This window comes from Panthera onca, chromosome D3, assembly GCF_046562875.1.
Source record: "Panthera onca isolate mPanOnc1 chromosome D3, mPanOnc1 haplotype 2, whole genome shotgun sequence".
Lineage (NCBI taxonomy): Eukaryota > Metazoa > Chordata > Mammalia > Carnivora > Felidae > Panthera > Panthera onca.
The window spans coordinates 85,671,517-85,693,361 of NC_138350.1; the positions used below are offsets into that span (position 1 = coordinate 85,671,517).

Genomic DNA, 21,845 nt, shown 5'->3' on the forward strand with positions numbered 1-21,845 from the left:
CTCAAAAATAAACATTTAAATTAAAATATCTGCCTCATATTCATATAAGCTAAACAGGGTATTAAAACAAAGTATTATGCAGAGCACAAACCTTGGAACCAAACATAGGTTTGATGTTTATTTATTTTATTTTGAGAGAGAGAGAGAGAGAGAGAGAGAGAGAGAGAGAGAAAGAGAGAGAATGCACATGCACAAGGTAGGGAAACAGAGAGAGAGAGAGGGAGACAGGGAATCCCAAGTAGGTTCCACACTGTCAGCACACAGCCTGACGCAGGGCTTGAACTCAAGAATAGTGAGATCATAACCTGAGCTGAAACAGAGTCAGACACTTAACCAACTGAACCACCCAGGTGCCCCCAGACACAGGTTTAAAACCAGCTTTGCAACCTTCTTAATTGCATAATTATGAGTGAGCAAATTAACTTTCCTGATTGCAAATGACAAAACTTTTACTCAAAGAAGTACGCAAAAATCAGTTATTTATTACCTCACTCTAGAAAAGGATCTGGCCTTAGAGACTCAAAAGACACTAATATTCTTTTTCTCAATATCTTAGCTTTGCTTCTCTGAGTGTGTTTGTCTCATTCTCTTGTATAACTGGCAAAATGTAGAGAAAGAGGGGAACATGGTCCAGACTTCCATCTTCCCATATAGCGACCCTAGAAGAAAGGGGAAGCTTTTCTGCCAACATCTGGATGTAAAATCCATGGTGAGAACCCCATCAGAATCGACACTATGAGATTGCCCATTCGTAGGTTATTTATTCACACTCTGAGCTGCAGGGCAGCGTATTATAATTGGAACAGAGTTAAAAGGAGTTGGGCAGATTTCCACCAAGAAAATAGGTGGGATTAACAGAAAATGGGCAGAAAGAATCTTCGGTAGGGGGAAAAAACCTGATGCCTCTATAACCCCTAAACCTCAGCTTCTACAAGTAGAAATTGGGGCTAAAAATAGCACCCATTGGGGCGCCTGGGTGGCTCAGTCGGTTGATCATCCAACACTTAATTTTGGCTCAGGTCATGATCTCACAGTTTGTGGGATCAAGCCCTGTATCAGCTCTGTGCTGACAGCATGGAGCCTGCTTGGGATTCTCTTCCCCTCCTCTCTCTCTCTGCCCCTCCCCCAATTACACTCACTCTCTCTCTCTCAAAATAAATAAATAGAATTTAAAAAATTATAAGATATTCCAGATAGGTCCTTCCCCTCTCTGCCATGTGAAGATGCAGAAAACAGATTTGTCTTTGAACCAGAAAGCTGGGTCCCCATCAAGCACAGACTTGTTAGCATTTTGATCTTGGGCTTTCCAGCCTCTAGAACTGTGAGAAGTAAATTTCTGTTGCTTATAAGCCATCCCTAGTCAAGCTATGGTATTTTGTTATAGTAACCTGAATGGACCGAAATAATTGTCTTTCTAGGGATCGAATGCAACGTTGCATGGCATCTCACTATGGCTGCAAGCGTAACCACGGGGTCGCTCCCTTCGTCGGCACCCGGCCTCAGAAGCAGGCTTGCCGCCCATTATAGGAGGCCTTACAGACAGAGGTGCTCAGGGCCTTACAGCTACTTGTGCAGCCATTGCCAGGCACAATTTCCAGAACAAAGGGAATTTTCCTCATTTTGCAGAGGTAAGAAACTATTGGCCCAAAAGAGAAATACTTTCACAAGCTCCTTTTACATTAATTGGGTTATTAATTTATTTATCATGAGAACATATTTAAAAAAAAAAAGCAAGCAATAGGATTTGTAAACAAAAGGATTCTAACCAATAGATGTAGGGAAGTTATTCATGGTGCCCAAGGCAGGCAAACATTCTGTGGGTCTTCCAGAAAGTCACCTGGAGCCCAGTCTGCCTTACTTAAGAATAAAGATCCTTTATTAATGATTTATTAATAATTCTGATCTTTAAGAAGGAAAGAGACGCATGGCTAAACGTTTCATCCCCTACTTGTGAATTTTCCTAATTATGCTCCATAACTTTGTCCTATGAATTTGCATAATATTTAATTTTTAAGGGGATCATCAAATTCTAATTCGTTTTCCCAATACCGAAACAGAAAGGTAATAAATATTTTATGCCGTTTTAAACTGGGAGAATTGAAGCAAGGTATATTCATGTTCCACTTCAAATAGCAAAGCACATGGATTTGAACTCTGCTTTCTTTGCACATGTTAATAAATAGGGGTCTTAATTATAGATATGGAGAAGCAGACAAGGATGTCTGCTATCACCATTTCTGTTCAACATTATACTGGAAGTTTTATTCAGAGTAATTGGCAAGAAAAATAAATAAAAGACATCCAGATTAGAAAGGAAGAGTAAATCTATTTCTATTTGCAGGTGACATGACCTTACATGTAGAAAATTCTAAGGAATCCACAAAGAAACTATTAGAGCAAAGAGAAGACTTAACAAGTTTACAAAATACAAAATCAGTGTACAAAATAAAGTTCTATTTGTGTATGCAAGCAACAAATAATCCAAAAACTAAGTTAAGAAAATGATTACAATAACAATAAACAGAATAAAATGCTTAGGAATAAATTTAAAACAAATATAAGACATCCACATGGAAAATTACAAAGTATCATTGAAAAGCATTTTAAAAGACCTGAATAAATAGATGGGGCACCTGGGTGGCTGGGTCGGTTGAGCATCCAACTCTTGATTTCGATTCAGGTCATGATCTCACAGTTCGTGAGTTCAAGCCCCACATCAGGCTCTGTGCTGACAGTGCAGAGCCTGCTTCGGATTCTCCCCCCACCCCACCCCCACCCCCGCTTCTCCTTTGCTCGTGCGTGCACTCTCTCTCAAAATAAATAAATAAACTTTTAAAAAATAAATAAATAAAAAATAAAAGACCTAAATAAATAGAAAGACATCCTGTGTCAATGATTTATATTGTTAAAATGGCAATACTCCCCCAAACTGAACTACAGATTTAAAGCAATTTCTGTCAAATATGCAGCCACCATTCTCGTAGAAAGTGATATGGTTACCCACATGGAAAGGATATGGACATTATTGGCTTATATTCATATGGAAATTAAGGGAAACAGACTAGCCAAAACAAAATTGAAGGATTTCTGCTTCCCAATTTCAAAACTTACTACAAAGCTCAATACAATTGACAACCCAGAAATAATCACTCACATTATGGTCAATTGACTGTGCATCAGTGTGCCAAGATAATTCGATGAGGAAAGACTAGTTTTTTTCCACAAATGGGACAACTAGATATCCACATGCAAAAGAATGAATTTAGATCCATACCTCATACCATCTACAAAATGAACTCTAAGTGGATCAACGTCCTAAATACAAGCCCTGAAACTATAAAATTCTCCGGAAAAAACAAACAAACAAACAAACATAGGCATACATCTTCATGGTGTGATTTAGGTAATGGTTTCTTAGACGTGACAGCAAAAACACGAGCAAAAATTTAGGACATGAAAAGATCGTGAACATCACTAGTTGTCAAGGAAATGCAAATCAAAAAAAACAAAAACAAAATGAGATACCCCATCACACTCTCTAGGATGGCTAAAATCAAAAAGAGGAGAAATGGCACTGTTGGCAAAGAAATGGAGAAATTGGAAGCCTCACATGCCGCTGTTGAGAATCTAAAATGATGCGGCCACTGTGGAAAACAGTCTGGCAGTCCCTCAAAAAGTTAAACACAGAATTAACATACCACCCAGCAATTCTCCTCCTAGATATCTACCCAAAAGAACTGAAAACAAGTATTCAAGCAAATACTTGCACACAAGTGTTCATAACAGACCTATTTGCAATAGCCAAGGTGGAAATAACTCAAATGTCCTACTATGGAGGAAATGGGTACGCAAAAATACAATTGGATAGTATTTAGCCATAAGACGAAATGAAGTAGTTATACACCCTGCAACATGGATGACCTTTGAAAACACTGTATCAGGTGAAAGAACCACGTCACAAAAGGTCACCTATGATATGATTCCATTTATCTGGGTATGAGTTTGCTCAGGCTGCCATAACAAAACACCACAAGCTGGGTGGCTTGGACAACGAACTGTATTTCCTCACAGTTCTGGATGAACTGGGAGGAAATAAATAAATCCCGAACTCTGACGAAATAAATAAAGGAGTTCAAGGTCAAGGCACCAGAAAATTTAGTTTCTGGTGAGACCTCTCATTCTGGCTTGGAGATGGCTGCCCTCTAGCTGTGTCCCCTCACAGATTTTCCTCTTTATGTGCCTGGGGGGAGAGCCTCTCCAGTGACTCTTACACTTCTTACAAGGACAGCAGTCCTACGGGATTAGGGTTCCACCTTATGACCTCATTTAACCTTACTTACTTCCTTAAAGGTATTCTCTCCAAATATAGTCATATTGGGAGAGCTTCAGTATGTGGATTTGGCTGGGAAACAATTCATCCCCTCTGAGGATGGTGGGAGGGGGGAATGGGCAGTGACCGATAAATGGGTACAAAGTCCTCTTTTGGGGATGATGACAATGTTTTGGACCAAGATAAAGGTGATGGTTGCACAATATTGTGAACATTCTCAATGCTACTGAACTGTATAGTTTAATTAAAATGTTAATTTTATGTTATGTGAATTTCCCCTCAATTAAAAAAATTAATTGAGGGGCGCCTGGGTGGTTCAGTCAGTTGGGCGTCCAACTTCAGCTCAGGTCATGATCTCACAGTCCATGAGTTAGAGCACCACATCGGGCTCTGTGCTGACAGCTCAGAGCCTGGAGTCTGCTTCAGATTCTGTGTCTCCCTCTCTCTCTCTCTGGCCCTTCCCTTCTTGCGCTCTGTCCTTATCTCTCTCAAAAATAAATACACATTAAAAAAATTTTCTAAATTAATTGAAATTTTAGGAAAAAGTCAGCAAATAACAAGTTTTGGCGAGGATGTGGAGAAATCAGAACCCCTATACACTGCTGTAGAAATGTATAATGCTGCAGCAACCTTGGAAAATAGTCAACAGCTCCTCAAAAAGGTAAACAGCAATTCTACTTCTAGGTATTTGCCCCCAACATGAAAGCACGTACTCACAAAAACTTGTACCTGAATGTTCATAACAGCCTTATTCACAAGAGCTGAAAGATAGAAGCAACCAAAATGTCTGTAATTCATGAGTGGATAAAACATGGGTAGATGGAACGGATAAATCATATCCGTAAAATGAAACATTATATAGCCAAAAAAAAAAAGGTGGGGGGAATGAAATACTGATACACCCGATAACATGGATGAAACTTGGAAACATTACGCCCAGTGAAAGAAGACAGCACAAAAGACCACATATTATATGATCTCGTTTACGTGAAATATCCTGAGAAGGCACATCTACAGAAGCAAAATGATGTAGTGTTTACTTAGATTCAGTAGTCATTGGGGGAAAAGAGTAGCCATAGCTAAGGGGTGGGGGTTTCTTTTGGAGATGATGAAAATGAAAATGTTCTAAAATTACCTGTGGTGACACTTCCACATAACTGTGAATAAATAAAAACCACTGAAATGTACACCTTAAATTGCTGAATTACATGGCATGTGAATTATGTTTCAATAAGGTGTTACAAAAATAAAAGCAATAAGAAGACATTAAGTTGAAAACAAAAATTTATTTTATAAAGAACTTAATTTGTAAAGACATCAACATAGTTTGGTAAGGAGAATTAGAAGAGTGTCCTTTTCTGAGAACTTATGAAAGCAGCATTTTCTATATATCTGGTGACATTTAGATGTAGCCTTCTAAAGTGATCGATTAGGGGCGCCTGGGTGGCTCAGTTGGTTGAGTGTCCGACTTCGGCTCAGGTCATGATCTCACAGTTCGTGAGTTCGAGCCTCACATTGGACTCTGTGCTGACAGCTCAGAGCCTGGAACCTGCTTCCGATTCTGTGTCTCCCTCTTTCTCTGCACCTCCCCTGCTCATGCTCTGTCTCTCTCAAAAATAAACATTAAAAAAAAAAATTAAAGTGTTCGATTAGATGAATGGCCCTTACGTGAACCTTTGAGTTTCATTCCCAGATATCTACATTATTCAGCAAGACATTTCTGTCCCCATTTCCCTACTACCTTCCATTTAAATGTTCACTGTCACTTAACCTCTCAGAAACACTCCCTTTGGTAAAGTGAGGTAAGTAGATACTTTCATTTCCACACTGTGAGATTCGATTAGCTAATGATGGAGAAGTTCTTGGATGAAGAGTCCAGTGCAAGTTCAAAGTAATATTGTTATTATGTTTAGGTATCTTTTCAATATGTAAAGTCATATAACCTCATTATTATAGTCAGATACATGATTCCTGGCAAGTGTAACTTCCAGGGAAAAGAAATAAAAGCCAACTTTTTACAGATCTAGCACAAACACACATTTTCCTGTGATCTTCAGGCGGTGCCCACGTTTGCAACCTCTCTCTCAACTCAACTTTAATGATAATGGCCTCCATTTGTGCCCCTGCTGAATGTAATCTATTTAATTGAAGTTCCGAAAATGACCCTGACTTTCAGCCCTGCCTTGGCTGGTGAGACAGCCATGTTGAATGCATCTTGGATCTGTAAATAAAATACTGATTCTAGTCACTTCTACAGAGTGCATTTTGATAGTGTGGATTTTTTTTTTTTTTCAGTGCTGACTCAATTTTAAAGTTAAGTATCTCTAAGGGAAAGTGGGATATCAGTTAAGGCAAAAAGGCAGTCTAGGGCTAACACTGGTAATTTCTTTAAAAAATACTTTGAGCCCTCTCTTAATTTGTGGAGGTAACCTTGCACAGCAATCAGATAGATTAAACACTGTGTCACGTTGACTCTGAAATGAAGACAAAAGTCTTGGAATTCTAAAGAACGTCTTCTCGCATAGCAGGTCTCTACAATGAATACACTTCTTACTGACAGTATTTTAGGACACTTCCGAAGGTCTAGGGAAGACTGGGTCTCACAGGGACCTTTGGCTGACCACCTGAAGACCTCTCCATCTGTGCTTTTCCACAGGAGTTGTGCCCATGTTGTCTGCTTAGTAAATATTCTGATTAAAAAATGAACAGATGACACTTAAGATCATTGTACTGGTAGTTTCTGGCCATAATTTGTTAATCCTAAGTGTTTCCCCCTCTGCAAATTCAAATCCTTTGTCTTTTGTTCTGATGTGTACCTAGTTAGCAGAATAATAGTTCCCCCAAAGATGTCCGCATCCTGCTCCCTGGAACCTATGAGCATCTTACTTTACATGGCAAAGGAGAATTAAAGTTGCAGGTGGAATTAAGGTTGTTAATCAGATGAGTTTAACATAGAGAAATTATCCTAGATTTTCTTAGTGGGCCCAGTGTAACTATAAGGGGTGCTTGGGTGGCTCAGTTGATTGAGTCTCTGACTTCGGCTCAGATCATGATCTTGTAGTTTGTGAGTTCGAGCCCCTCGTTGGGTTTACTGCTGTCAGCGCGGAGCCCGCTTTGGATCCTCTGTCCCCCTCTCTCTTTGCCCCTCCCTGGTTCATGCTGTCTCTCTCAAAAATAAACATTAAATAAATAAATAATAAACAAATAAATGGCTTTAAAGGTGGGGGGGGGGACAAAAAAGGAGGTCACAGGCAGCATGAGATTCATTTGCTATCGCTGGCTTTGATGATGACCAGAGAATGCTGTTAGCTCCAGAAGCTGGAAAAGGCAAGAAAGGGATTTTCCTCTAGAGTCTGGAGAGAGGGCATAACCCTGCAGACACCTTGAGTTTAGCCAGGGATAGCCTTGTCACACTTTGGATCTGAAAAACTGTAAAATAACAATTTTTTGTCGTTCTAAGCCAGTGAGTTTGTGGTCATCTGACACAGCAGCATACAGAAAATGGATACAGTTGCCTCCTTCTTGTTGACTCACTAGAGTTCCTTGTATCGTGTAGATATTGACCTGTGGTCTACTTTTCCATCTTAAACAAGTCTTCTTACCTTCTCATCTGTCACTTTTTCTGTGCTGTCCTTCCTTCAACAAAAATCCTTAATTTTTGTGGAGTCGAATCTCTCTCATTTTTTTTTTTCTCTCATGCATCGTACTTGTTGGTATTTTGTTTAAAACCTTTTCTCTCCCTCAAGTTCCAAAGACATTTTCCTTTCTTTCCTTTGTTAGTGTTACGGCTTAAACTTTCCAATTTAGGTTTCCAGTTCACGGAGAAGCTGGTCGTTCATGCGGGGTGAAGTAGGTCTCTGTTGGTTAGGATGCCGTAACAGGGTCCAAACTTGCTGTGGCTTAAGAAACACAGAAATTTCTTTGGCTCTGACTAAAGGTCAAGATATAGACAGGCAATCCAGACGTGCAGGACCTCAACCCGTGCCTTCCATGTTGGAATCTGGGCAGCTATTCTAACACATGTGTCATCTTAAGGGACAGGGGATGTTTTCATTCCCACCTACTTTCTGATAAATGCATCCAAAGACAGAAACTTATATTATGTTCTGCTTTACATTTGTCTCCACATTTTGGGCTTTACATTTTTTAAGTGTCATTTATGTCTGCGAATCTTATAATTTGCTGGGGGGGGGTTCTATTAACACTCGGCAGATTTAGCAGTTTTTCCTGTTTTTCATTGCATCGCCTGTCATAGAACAATCTTCTGTGACATTTTTGTCTTTGGGTCTCAATGTTGTGTCATGGTGTAATTTTTTGGAAGATATTTATTTATTAACGTTCCAAATGTCAATTAACATGCAACACCATGAAACGTATCAATGGAAATAATTAAGTTAACCCAATAGATACATAGAATCTGCAAAGTGTGGCTGCACTGGTAGGTACATAGGTGATGAGACTTATTTTATAATTGGCAATGGGCAAGTTTCTTTTGATGCTTATTTTTAAGACTCATTCCAATTTCAAGAACATGAATGCAGTAATATTAATAATAGTAATAAATAACAGAAAGCTAAGCAATTGTTCCACTTTTTCTACTAAAACCTACCACAAAATTATGTTCTTCAGCACTACAGACTAAGCAAATATTTAAGAGAAGAAGAATGGGGGGGAAGCACAGAAAAAAAAAAAAAATATATATATATATATATATTGGAACATTTATGCCCATTGGTATGAATATAAAATGGTAGAAAAAATGTATGGCCTTTCCTCAAAAAATTAAATATTGAATTACCATTTGATCCAGCAACTCTGCTTCTGGGCACATACCCCAGATAAAAAGCTGGAGCCCAAATAGACATTTGTAGACACTTGTCCCTTGCAGTGTTGTTCAAAACCCAACATGCAGAAGCAACCCAAGTGTCCATCAACAGATAGATGAATTAGATAAAATGTGGCTGATAGATGCAATGAAATATTATTTATCCTTGATAAGGGAATGAAATTCTACACGCCACACCATGGCTGAAACCTGAGGACAGTATAAGGAAACTAAAACAGACACAAGGACAAACACTCTATGATTCCACTTACATGAGCCACCTGGAACAGTCAGACTTACAAAGACAGGAAGTAGAATGGTGGTAGCCAGGGGCGGGGGCAAGAGGCCATTACTGTCGAATGGGTCCAGAGTTCCAATTGAGGAAGATGAAAACATTGTGGAGCTGGGTAGTGACGAAGCCTGCACGACAATGTAAATGTGCTATGTCACTGTGAGCTGTACACTTAAAAATGGGTAAGATGGTAAGCTTTAAAGGGCGCCTGGATGGCTCAGTTGGTTAAGCATCTAACTTGATCTCCACTCAAGTCATGATCTCACAGTTCGTGGGATTGAGCCCCACGTCGGCTCTGCACAGAGCATGGAGTCTGTTTGGGATTCTCTCTCTCTCTCTCTCTCTCTCTCTCTCTTTCTGCCCCTTACCTCTTAAAATAATAAACATATTTTTAAAAATGGTCAACTTTAATGTATATTTTACCACCATTTTAAAAATAAAATTTAAAAAAGACAGATAAATTTGAAAAGTGAGAAGAAATGGCTGATGATAGGGTCCTGTAGTGTCTCATCACAGTTTCGTGATTTCGTCCAGAGGTGATCTTTTACAGTTAGCAAATAAAACAAACAGGTGACAACATCACACAGAAATGAGGCATGAGGGACCTATCAGTGCAGGGGACATCCAAGTCATGTCAGGAACCTGGATGGGGAGGTTGGAATCACAGAATGTAAGACTTCAAAGTGAACTTAGAGGGGGCGCCTGGGTGGCTCAGTCAGTTAAGCATCTGACTTCAGCTCAGTTCATGATCTCATGGTTTGTGAGTTTGATCCCCACATTGAGCTCTATGCTGACAGAGCAGGCTCAGAGCCTGGAGCCTGCTTCGAATTCTGGATCTCCTTCTCTCTTTGCCCATCCCCCACTTGCTCTTGGTCTCTCTCTCTTTCTCTCTCAACAATAAATAAAAAAATTTTTTTTAATTCAAAATGAATTTAGAGACAGTGTTCATGGTTTAGTTTGTTTGCTTGTTTATTTCTTACTTTAACCCAGTAGCTGTGGGCCTACAGACTGTGAGTCAATCCTAATTTGTTTATAATTTTATGTCTATTTTTGTTTTAGTTTTTTGAGAGAGAGGGCGCAGATGAGCGAGGGGCAGAAAGAGAGAGAATCCCACTAGGGACAGGGTGGGGGGAGAGACAGAGAGAAGCAGGGCTCACCCAAAATGTGTCTCATGTTCACCTGAAGAGGGGCTCGAGCTCACCTGATGGGGGTCTTGAACTCACGAACCATGAGATCATGACCTGAGCCAAAGTCAAATGCTTAACAACTGAGCCTCTCAGAGTCCTATATATAGTTTTTAATTTGCACACGTGCACCATTGTAGGGAGAAAGTCTGTGACTTTCATCAGATTCACAAAGCAATCTCTCAACCTGCAGAAACTGAAGAAATAGGTCCAGTCCAAGCTCCCCTTTCTTGGATGAGGAAGCTGAGACTTGAAGAAAGATGGCTTCAAGCCCAAGGTCACAGAGTTAGTTACAGTAGAATCTGCTTCTCCTTTTCACACGGGTATTTTGCGTTTCAGGTGACTTTCCCTTGAGGGTGTTTCCATTTTTAAGAGAGCGCTTCTTGGAACTAGCTGTCCTCAGAACAAAGGGATGCCTTGTAGCGCCCTTGGCTTTGCCGGTCCTGCCTTTACTGATTCCAGTGCGAGTCTTTTACCAAGGGAGGGACAAGGGCGACCAGAATAGAAGCAGAGGAAGGGTAGTATCTGCTGACAGCCATGGAGGGCGGGGGGCAGGTGCAGGCTGTAACTTTTTGGATGTCCTTGGGTTTAAATGACGCCCCTGAGATGGTGACAGGAAGTAGAACCATTGTACTCATATCACAGAAGGATCTAGCTGCAGGGCGGGGCACAGCAAGGTCCAGTGTCCCCGGGGAGGCTGGAGAGTCATTCGCAGCAGGACCTTCCCAGAACAAAAAGAGAAGGAAGAAATTTGGGCTTAGCACAATGACTACAGAGAGCAAACAGGCAGTCTGATAAAGCATCAAGCTGGCCAAAGAAATCTAAGCCCTCTTCTTGGCGGGAACTAGCTGTGTTTTAGTAATAAGATCCCTCCTCAGAAAAGCAGGTGCTTTGTAGACAACTGGTGTTCATGAGCACACATCAGTGGGTTTGGCTGAAAACCTCACAACGCCAGAGAATAGAATAGTTAAATCAAATAATGAAGGTGCCATAGTGGTTCAGTAAACGGAGGCAAACTGCCCGGAAACCGTGCGCCCTTGTATTAAGTCTCAGAAATGTTGTGCCAGGTGGACACAATGCTCAAAAGAAGTGTTAGTTAAATTAGTAGATTAGAATTATCAGCTAATTAAACTGTGGGGCATAGTCTTCTCAGCATGAAGCAGTAGTCGGGCAGAACCTATTCCAATTAGCCAGGGGGAAGCAGGACTCCTGGGAGGAGGAGGGGAGCAGCTCAAAAGGTGCTCCCGGATCCTCAGACTCTCGGCAGTACCTGCTCAGAAGATCCATTTAGTGATGGGGAGAGACGTGCTTTACGAATGTGGAGGATTCCAGCAATAACTCATTTTTCCATACATGAAGATAAAGCGGTCTCTTTCAGGGGTACCTGAGTGGCTCAGTCGGTTGAGCTTCTGACTTCAGCTTAGGTCAGGATCTCATGGTTCATGAGTTCGAGCCCCACATCGGGCTCTCTTCTGTCAGCATGGAGCTCACCTTGGATCTTCTGTCCTCCTTTCTCTCTGCCCCTCCCCTGTTCTATCTCTCAAAGATAAATAAACATTAAAAAAAAAATTTTTTTTAATCTGCCTCTTTCAGGCAATGTGGACAGCAAATATAAGAGACACTGGTTTGTTTTTTCTTGTATCCATGAAATGAACTCTCAGAAAGTTTGAGGCATAAGAATTAGAGTGTTCATGGGGCACTTGGGTGGCTCAGTCGGTGTCCAACTTCAGCTCAGGTCATGATCTCACGATTCATGGGTTCGAGCCCTGCATCGGGCTCTGTGCTGACAGCTCAGAGCCTGGAACCTGCTTCAGATTCTGTGTCTCCCTCTCTCTCTGCCCTTCCCCTCTCGAGCTCTGTCTCAGCTCTCTCAAAAAATAAATAAACATTAAAAAGAAAAGAATTAGAGTGTTCTGACAATGGCCTGTATGCTGGGCCAGAATTTGAATTATTTACACAATAAAAAATAAAAATTGTTTTCCTGTGATGACAAATGTACAGTTTTCTGCTATTATAATTTTTAATCACATACTGACTCTTGCACTAAGGATTATCTACAATAATGTATAGCATCAATACATGTTAATGGGGAATTAAAAAGAAATTAAAAATCTATATGGCAAAAAAAGATCTGGTCAGTAGAATAATGAATGTTACATGAGCTGCTTAGCATGAGAAACTGTAAAAAGTCTTATGTGATCACCTGGTGTCAATTTGACATCAACTATAACAATTTTATTTTTAGCATTGTAAGAACAAACATACAATAAACTCTCAAAGAAGATGTATCGTAAATAATCCAGTCTGGCTATTTTAACCACCCAAATAATTCAAGTTTATTGGATTTTTTAATTACATATTCAGGGGGCACCTGGATGGCTCAGTTGTTTGAGTGTCTAACTCTTGATTTCGGCTCCGGGTCCTGGGATCAAGCCCTGCACTGGGTTCTGCACTGAGTGTGAAGCTTACTTGAGATTCTCAATCTCTCTCTCCCTTTTCCTTCGCCCCTCTCCCTTGCTTGTACTCACTCTCTCTAAAATTTTTTTAATTAAAAAATAAAATTATATATTTAGAGTTTTCACGATAGAAGTAATCATTGTCATTAAAGACGTGTTTGAAATTACAAAGAGGTAGAAAAAGAAAAATTACATTTTACTTTAGGACTTCTGTGTACAGGCTTATTTGCTTATTTTGGGTACATAGTCACAGTACAGTTATAATACATATGATTTGGTGTTCTTATCTTGTTCCTTAAATGGAAATCATCTTCCAATGATTATTAGATCCTACTTCCAACAATAGCGTCTGTTATTATGCATACCGTACTTCCTAAATTGCATTTTAATAGTTGCACAACATTCCGTTAATTGTTGATTATTTACAATAGCACCAAAAAGTGCTTAGGAATCAACTTCACAAAATAAATGCAACACTTGTACACTGAAAATTACAAAACACGATTGGAAAAATCTTTTTTTTTTTTTTTTTTTTTTTTTTTTTTTAATTTATTTTTGGGACAGAGAGAGACATAGCATGAACGGGGGAGGGTCAGAGAGAGAGGGAGACACAGAATCGGAAGCAGGCTCCAGGCTCTGAGCCATCAGCCCAGAGCCCGACGCGGGGCTCGAACTCACGGACCGCGAGATCGTGACCTGGCTGAAGTCGGACGCTTAACCGACTGCGCCACCCAGGCGCCCCGGAAAAATCTTTTTTTAAGGCCTAAATAAATGGAAAGACATCCTGTGTCACAGATTGGAAAACTCAATATCCGTAAGATGGCAATACTCCCAAATTGATCTATACATGCAATGCAATCCCTCACAAAATTCCACCTGCCCTTTCCATGGAAATGAACAAGGTTCATCCTAAAGTTCACTGAAGAGAGGCTCACAGACACAATGAAGATGCTAAGTCAGTGGTTTATTAATGTATTCAAAACACACAGTGAGACACTGTGTGGGGGGAGATAGAAGAGTGCAATATAGCATAGAGAACAAGCACGGTAAAAGATGACCCTCCCTGAATCTTGGGATTCTCCTCTCTCTCTCCCTCTCCCTCCCTTCCTCTCTCCAACCCCTCTCTTCCAGTCACAAGGACCAGAGTTGAGGTTGAGAGGTTAAGCAGGAAGTGCCTGGGGTGGGTTACAGGCACTGCCTCCATTAGAACCGAGGGGCAAGTACTTAGGGCCTCAGCTGTGAATCGCCAGCGGGCCTGCTGAACAACCGTGGTTTTTTGTCTGTGTTGCTTAACCCAAGCACAATGGGGCCAGGATGGGTCCAAATGAGTAGCCAACTTAGGGACGATTAGCTGTCAACCTAGAAGTGACATGATCTGTACCTCATGACTTGGCCCATCTCATATTTTTCTTCTGTAAACAAACACTTTTGCTCATTTCATCCTATTTATCATATGTGTAATATGTCTTGAAAGTTGCTAGTGTATTATCCACATTTAGCATAGCTTATGAATTCTGCTCATGTTTTTCAAGTGACTTCTTTGCTCATTTTCTATCTTTAGCACATCTCATGAGTTTTACCTATAACGGGTATGCTATTAGCTTATGTATGCTTATGTACGCTTAACACATATGAGCTTCATCCATCCCATTTGTGATGGTTAATGTTATGTGTCAACTTAACTGGGTTAAAGGATGCCCTGATAGCTGGGAAAACATTACATCTGGATGTGTCTGCAAGGCTGTGTTTGGAAAACATTAGCGTTGGAATCAGTAGACTCAGCAAAACAGATCCACCGTTACCAATGAGGTGGCATCGTCCAATTCCTTGAGGGCCAGAATAGAAATCGATTACCATAGAAAAGGTAGAGGAAGAGTGAATTTACTCACTGTGCTTCGCTGGGATATACCCATCTTTTCCTCCGACATCAACATCTGTGCCTCTGGTTGTCGGGCTTTCAGACTCAGACTGGGACTTACACTCAGACCTTCGAGTTCGGGCTGAATTTTATCAGTGGCTTCCCTGGTCTCCAGTTTACAGATGGCAGTTGGTAAGACTTCTTGGCCTCCAAACCACATGAACCGATTCCTACCTGCTCTGTTTCTGCAGAAAACCCTAACTGATATACTTTCTGTCTCTCTCGTCTTCTGTCAGAATCAAATAGTCATAAATAATATAGCAAACTCACATTTTTAAAATAATTTTTTGTTTATTTATTTATTTTAGAGAGACAGAGAAGCACGAGTGGGGAAGGGGCAGAGAGAGAGGGAGAGAGAGAGAGAATCCCAAGGAAGCCCCTTGCTGCCAGCGAAGAGCCCGATGTGGGGCTTGAACTCACATCCCATGAGATCCTGACTTGAGCCAAACCAAGAGTCGGACACTCAACTGACTGAGCCACCCAGGTACCCCAGCAAACTCACATTATAAGGATAGAGACAAACTACTGGATTTAGTCCATTTTCAGGGTACTTTCATATTACATATTTCATTACATATTACATCTTCATAAAATATTATAAACTTTAGCCATTTGACCTTCCAAGCCAATGTGACCCTTTGTAAAGTACTAGCCCTATCGGTTGACCGTTACAGTCAAGTTGTTTTCATCCTTGGCCTCCTAATACAACTGTATCCATCGAAAGACAGAAATCACAAGGGTTATTTTTACATAGACAATTTAACATAAAGGATCAATCACTAGATATAAAAAATCGCTGACTATGTTTTGAAGATCTGAAAAGCTAAAACAGGGAACACTAAACCACCATGGAGATAACAAAACTTCAGAAAGCAAGTGTCCCGAGGTGGTACTTTGATTCTGGTTCTTCAAAGGTTAGAAAAATTGCAAACTGGATTCACTTCCTGCCCTAGGAATCAGCTGCTGTTGTTGGAGTGAAAAAATATCGCTGGGGGGGTTGCTCACAGCTCAGGGGCAGACAAGAAGCCCCCAGGAAGGAAAAGCCCTCATCCCTATCCCTGTAGCCTTCCTCTGGCCCTCCCTATGGGCAGAACCCACGGGGAATCAATTGACAGAGCAGATACATGGTTTGCAGAGACCCAACCTCCCGACACATAGCCTGGTAGAGAGGGTGGTGTGGAGTTAAAGGCCAAAGACTTAGTGATGGCACAACAACCCCGTCCAATGTAGTTAGATAATTTGTTATGTGTCGTTATTACTGAAGAATAGCAATTCCTCACTGGCATCAGAGCTACGTATGGACTGAAGGCACAGGGGCCAATTTTTATTTCTATGTGTTTTAAACTGGTATTCTATTGCAGGGAAAGTCTAAGAGTCGATCCCAAAAGGAGTAACATATATTTCCTCTTTGAGTGGGGGAAACTATCCTGAATTATCAGTTAACGGTCAATACTTTATCCTCCTGAATGTTTTATTTTTAACCCACGTTTCTTTCAGACTTTCAAAAAGGCTTATTCAGAGTTTTTTGCTAGGATGTAATGATAAGATACTTCTCAGTATTAAACCTCTAGTAAGTGTCCCCATTTTCTACAAATTTATAAAGGGTCACTTTCAATTGCCATATGAATTTTTATCTCTATCCCATTGGGTATAAATATAGCTATAAAACTCTTTCTACTGAAATACTTAATGATTCAAAATAAGCTCCATTCACCTAGAGATATTACGCTAAGTGAATTAGGTCATAGAAAGACAAATACCATACGATTTCACTTATATGTGGAATCTAAAAAACAAAACAAATGAACAAGCAAAACAAGACAGAAACAGATTCATACATACAGAGAACAAACGTGGTTGCTGGGGGGGGGGGGTGGGTAATGGGTGAAATAGCTGAAAAGAATTAAAAGGTACAAACTTCCACTTATAAAGAATTCATGGGGATGAAAAGTACAGCATAGAGAATATAGTCAATAATATTATAACTTCGTATGGTAACAGATGGTGTGATATGATTCATAGGAAATATATATTTAGCCAAATGACCAAAATAGGTTTCTCAGATACAGTTGATCTTCATTCACAGTTACTGAAAATGCCCCAGAGCCATAGAGGTGAAATGGGGATCTTATTATTAAGGAAGGTAACTTTTGGATTGTACCCAAGCGTGGAGGTTAGTTGCCAGGAGGACCAACTCTGGGATTAGAGTGTTAGAACCTCTAGTCCCTTCCCCTGACCTCTGATGAGGGGAAAGCGCTGGAGACTGAATCAGCCAATAACCAATAACAATCGTGGTCATGCAATAAAGGCTCCATAAAAAAGCCAAGAGGACTGGGTTTGGAGAGCATCCGGGTTGGCGACCATGTGGAGATACGGGGAGAGCGGTGGTACCTAGAGAGAGCATGGAAACCCCACACCCGTTCCTGTGCCTGACCCGTGTATCTCTTCATCTGACTGTTGATTCGTGTCTTTAATACACTGGTAAACACAATGTTTCCCTGAGTTCTGTGAGCTGCTCTAGTAAATTACAAGAACCTAAGGAGGAGGTTGTTGGAGCCTTGAATCTGTAGCTGGCTGGTCAGAAGCACAGGTAACGGCCTGGGGTCTGTGGCTGGCATCCAGACGGGGAGGCTGCGGGGGGAGTCTTGTACAACTAAACCCCAAACCTGTGGAATCCTATGCCATCTCCAAGTGGATAGTGTCAGAATTGAGTTGAATCGAGTTGAATTCTTGGACACACTGCTGGTGTCCAAGAATTGCTTGGTGTTGGGGGTGGGGGTGGGTGGGGAACACATGCACAACATTGGACTTGAGTCCAGGAACCCTCTTTCAGGGTGGTAACTAGATTTATTGCAGTGATCACTTTGTAATGTATGTACATGTCAAACCACTAAGTTGTAACCTGAAAGGAATATAGTATCGTATGTCAACTACACTTCAAAAAAAAAAAAAATTGGAAGAATTTTATTAATTTTTAAAAATTTTAACGTTTATTTTTTAGAGAGAGAGAGAGTGTGTGTGAGTGGGGGGAAGTGAAGAAAGACAAGGAGACACAGCATCTGAAACAGGCTCCAGACTCTGAGCTGTCAGCAAAGAGCCTGACTCGGGGCTCGAACCCACGGACCACAAGATCATAACCTGAGCCAAAGTTGAACGCTTAACCGACTGAGCCACCCAGGGGCCTTGAAAGAACTTTCTTTAAAAAAAGCAAAAATGAGCTCCATTCAGGGTACAGTATTTTTTTTTAATCTTAATTAATTTATTTATTTTGAGGGAGATAGAGTGCTAGTGGAGGAGGGGCAGAGAGAGAGGGAGAGAGAATCTGAAGCAGGCTCCACCCTGTCAGTACAGAGCCTGATGCGGGGCTTGAACTCACAAACTGTGAAAACATGACCTGAGCTGAAATCAAGAGTTGGACCTGACTGACTGAAGCCACCCAGTTGCCCCTGAAGGCTTATTATGAAACTGGCTATGTGTCGTTATTTCTGAAGAACAAAACTCAGTTTAACTATCAAGGGAATTATGCCAATATCATTAACCCCAGACTTATATTTTCAGTAGTTTTTGAATATCAGTAGAAATTCAAGACTATTTTGAAGTTTTAATAATTAATCAGAAATATGCAATGTTAATATATTCTATATGACTTATTACACACTACACAGACATAGACAAGCATACATCACACTATGTAAATGAGACCATAGAGTTGGGGAAAAACCCAGGACTCACTGAAGTAACACCTTCCCTGTTTTAATTTTAAGCAGGTTTACATCATCTTATTACTGAATTCAGAGTAAAACTAAACATTAGGATTGGTCACAAAGAACTATTAACTGCACACTCTACTTACTATAAAATGTTTTCAAAGTAATATTACTAATACTGATATTTCCCTTTAATTTTGTATATCTGTTATCTAAAATAATAATTAAAAAACCCCTGCAGTCATAGAAGAATACGCAAAAATTGCTCACCATGGCAAAAGGGACTGTGTTCGTGGAGAATGTAGTTTTAATAGTGACAAAAGTAGTTTCATTTATCAAAATATTTTTTGAAAGACACATATCCAGGTTTTAACCATTTGGTATTATATATTGTCCCATTCCTTCAAAACATTTTTTTTTTCAAGAAATACAAAAACTAGTTACCGCCCCTGCCGCAATGAAATTTAAATTCAGTAAGTCTAGAGTTTTAGCTCTGTCTGTTCATGTACCTTAATCTTTTTGATGTAATTTTGGAACACAGTGACTGGCCTGAGTTGAGATATAAGTATTCACAAATTTTGTCACAATGGTAACATCTGGCTTAGTCCTTGCCATCCCACCTTAATGAGCAAGTGTCTACGATATGTTACCTATTTAAATAACATGTTCAACCACTGTTTACAGAATACACCCAGGGTTACGTAAAAGGTTAAAACACTTTTCCAGCTAAGAAAACTGGAACAAGAATTCCTTGGTCAGGTTGTATCCTGGATCGAGTCCACCAGAACATATTCAACAGATAATCTACTTGATGATGTAACTGAGGCACAAAAAGAGAGAAAAGACTTCTCTTTGGTTTGTATCTATTCATTTTAATTAGTTTTTGGTTATTGTGGTTGCTGTAAACTTTCAGGAACTTGTTATTGCTAATTAAGTTTTAGTTTAAAGACATAAACACGTACAGTGATTGTGCCAACAGGTGGGAAGGTTTATTTTGGATATCTTAAAGATTATTACTTCTTTTACGACCAGAAACATCTTGCAATTTTTAGGTAACTGATTAATACGCAGGTTGCTATACCATAGCAGCACTGCGAGTAGATAAAACACATTCAGTTCAGTAGTGAGGCATTAGGATTTCAAGAAGCTTATGGAATGATTATTAAATTCACAGAAAGACTCTCCATTTTGAAAATGCTTTTTTTTTTTTTAGTAATAATTATGACTTAAAGTGGCCAAATGTGACAGGTCCCTGACTTAATCCTTCAATTAATCTCCACAGTTTTATGGGGAGGTTGTTCACACATGAGGAGAATGAGTTAAAAAGGTAATGGAGGGCCACGTGAGCGACTCAGTCGGTTGAGCATCCAACTCTTGATTTCGGCTCAGGTCATGATCCCAGGGTGGTGGGATCGAGCCCTGTGTTGGGCTCCACATTCAGCTTAAGATTCTCTCTCTCTCTCCCTCTGCCCCGCTCCCCGACTTGCTTGTTCTCTCTCTCTAAAATAAAAAAAATAAAAATAAATTTTAAAAAGCTAATGACATTTGTCTTGGATCACACAACCAATAAATGACAGTGTCATTCTTCCCATAGAAGCACCTAAGAGCTGGTTTTCCTTAGAACAATTATTTTCCCACAGTTTCAAGGGGCCATCACACAAAGCTAAAACTGAAAAAACCTTCAAACTCCAGGAGCAAAAGAACCTCTTGGTTCAAAGCCGGATGTTGAGCCAAACCTGAGACACCAAAATAACTCTTGACTTCACATCTGGCATCTTCAGCAGCAGGAGCTCCATGCATTTGTACCTGTAACCACCTAATGGTGTGCAATCCAGCCACGTGCTAGAGATCTTTCCATCGATGTTCCCTCTGTGCTGTTCAAATTCCAAAGCTAGGGCCACCCGGGTGGCTCAGTCGGTTAAGCATCCAACTTCAGTGCAGGTCATGATCTCACCGTTCATGAGTTCAAGCCCTGCATTAAGGTCTATACTGATAGCTCAGAGCTCGGAGCCTGGAGCCTGCTTCAGATACTGTGTCTCCCTCTCTCTCTCTCTGTTCCTCCTCTGTTCTCTCTCTCTCTCTCTCTCTCAAAAATAAGTAAACATTAAAAAAAATTTTTTTTTATTCTAAAGCTAACATTCCTAGGGCCAATTCCCTCTTCAGCTATCAACCTGATCTCTGCAAAGGTTTCAGTAGGTGCTGGTTACTGTTAGCTCACAAGCTCATTCAGAGAGCCAGAAGGTCTGGATGCCAGAGAAGCTTTTGATACATCTCTGGTGTGAACCACCATACCTGACACATAGTGGAATGTGTTGAATGGATAAATAGACAAACGAGTAGGTGAATGAAAGTATGTCACAATGACAAGAGAAAAGTTATCTTGAGGGGATTTACTACAAGTTTAGCAAGACAACCAAGGCTAGAGAGAGAAGTCTCTTAGGCACTGTTGCTCTCCAACTCTTTTGGTCATTTGCTCATTTTTTCCTGCCGGAACTCTAAGACAAGGGCACCATGCTCAACTGCCTCTCTTTTCCCCAGCACCCTCCCGACAGATGAACCCTCCAACCAACAAGGGAGTTAGTACAAAAATCAGTCTATCTCTTTTAATCAGTGGTGGGCTGGAAAATTCTGAACAACCGTGGGGGAGGGGGCAGGGAGCAAAAAACACAAGGGGGCTCCATGCAGACTGCGGTAGACTCCTGAGACAACGGAAGAGCCTAAAATTGTAAAATGAGAAGACCTTTGTAAGCTACCTGATTCAATGCTTTCTCTATTTTACAGGGAATACCTGAGATCCAGCAGGAAGCAACTCCTCAGGGTCGCAGAGTTATGGCTGAAACCAGGCCACACACCCCTCATCCTGACGGGTCATTCCAAAACATTGGTCCACAGATACTGCTCATGGGAGTCACCTTTCCACAGCATACTGGAAAAGAAAATGTGTGCTCACTTATTTAGCACTGCTCTCTCTCATAAATAACATAATATTAACATAATCTCATAAAATAACAGAATTAATATCTCATAAATAACGACTCATGGTCTTCACATTGGAGAATGTTCTAATCCCACACCATCAGTAGCGTGCTTTTCATTATTCTTCTAGTTAAAGTCAATACCAGGTCTGAGATGA

The 21,845-nt window shown here is 40.5% G+C and overlaps 2 long non-coding RNA genes across 2 annotated transcripts in view; one reads left to right on the forward strand and one right to left on the reverse strand.

Annotated features, from left to right (window-relative positions):
- Positions 1-1,466: 1,466 nt before the first annotated feature.
- On the forward strand, positions 1,467-21,575 carry LOC132665031 (uncharacterized). The gene is made up of 3 exons (XR_013551185.1): positions 1,467-1,628; positions 4,870-4,991; positions 21,494-21,575. It is a non-coding gene; the product is annotated as an uncharacterized LOC132665031 (long non-coding RNA).
- Positions 10,530-21,845, reverse strand: part of LOC144613790 (uncharacterized) — a 42,529-nt gene continuing 31,213 nt past the window's right edge. Inside the window, exons 2-4 of the long non-coding RNA XR_013551184.2 lie at positions 21,466-21,638; positions 11,902-12,164; positions 10,530-11,352 (exon numbers count right to left, since the gene is read on the reverse strand). This is a non-coding gene — a long non-coding RNA (uncharacterized LOC144613790). The remainder of the gene's footprint in view (positions 11,353-11,901; positions 12,165-21,465; positions 21,639-21,845) is intronic.